We start from the raw sequence: 1,096 nt of genomic DNA on the forward strand, positions 1-1,096 counted from the left end.
GTTTGTTTGGTTGTTTGTATGTATTTATTTTTGGAGAATTTTAGTCCAAAACAGACATATTTTCACAAGATTCACCCATTCATCTTAATTATACCAATAACCATAACACACATTTTGTGCTATTCCTCTAAGAAGAGCTGAAGCATTTTATTTTAGAGCTGAAGCATTGTGCTGAATGCTGATATAAAGCAAAACCCATAGTGCTTTTCGGCATTACCCTGGTGTCCTGAAGCTGCACATAGACTTCCTGATGAGCTTTTCTCAGCTGCTTGTTCTCCTCACGTAGGTTATATATATTGTCTGCAGAAGAAAAGAGAAAAAGAGAGTCAGCTGAAATGACTGCAGCTTGTAATTCCACCATACAGACACCAGTAGATGACAAAAACAACTGTGGGTAGTACAGGTCAAACAAAATGTTCACATTCCTTGCCTGTGCAAAACACACCACCGTGATTCTTTTAGGATGCAAGGGTGTTGCTACGTGATTGCTAAGAGTAAGATGGTTGAGAACATAATACCTTGGAGCTTAGAAATCTCAGACTCTTTATTCTGATGAAGCTGGTCCAGTCTCTGTTTATGTTCATCTACTGCCTTGTTGTGTTCATCTTCTTGTAGCTGATGTTGCTCTTGTAGTTCATAATGCTGCTTTTTTAGGTCATCATGCTGGTTCTGATGGTAAACACACACACGTAGACACACAACAGTGAATTATCTGTGTTTGTTGTGGGACGAAAAGGCATGCATATTTTACAATACATCACAAACTATCATTTTTGTGTAGATGTGTTTTCCCCACTGACCTTTAAAATCTGATGTTGGGAATGCAGAGAATTAAACCTGACGCTGGCATCTTGCTGTAAGCAAACAAATACAAACAAACCTGGTCATTTTGTAAGCCATCAGTGCACATCTAAATGCCATGCCAGAGAGCCACAGGCTGTTATATCCGAGAAACATATGAGCTATTCGCATACAAACAACCAGATGAGTATTTGACTGCAGGGCAAGAGCATGTGCTCTTGAAAAACTTCTCCTGCAGTTTCACAAGTCAAGTTTTTACTCTATGAAAACCATCCCTTATGCTGTAGCTCTCAAA

At 39.1% G+C, this 1,096-nt stretch overlaps 1 long non-coding RNA gene across 1 annotated transcript; it reads right to left on the minus strand.

The window, feature by feature from the left end:
* Positions 1–221: 221 nt before the first annotated feature.
* Positions 222–884, minus strand: LOC107735973 (uncharacterized). Its single transcript, XR_001639558.1, has 3 exons — positions 801–884; positions 519–669; positions 222–300 (listed from the first exon to the last, which is right to left on the minus strand). It is a non-coding gene; the product is annotated as an uncharacterized LOC107735973 (long non-coding RNA).
* Positions 885–1,096: the final 212 nt, after the last annotated feature.

The sequence above is a fragment of the Sinocyclocheilus rhinocerous genome, unplaced genomic scaffold, assembly GCF_001515625.1.
Source record: "Sinocyclocheilus rhinocerous isolate Xijiao unplaced genomic scaffold, SAMN03320098_v1.1 C36406488, whole genome shotgun sequence".
Taxonomy (NCBI): Eukaryota; Metazoa; Chordata; class Actinopteri; order Cypriniformes; family Cyprinidae; genus Sinocyclocheilus; species Sinocyclocheilus rhinocerous.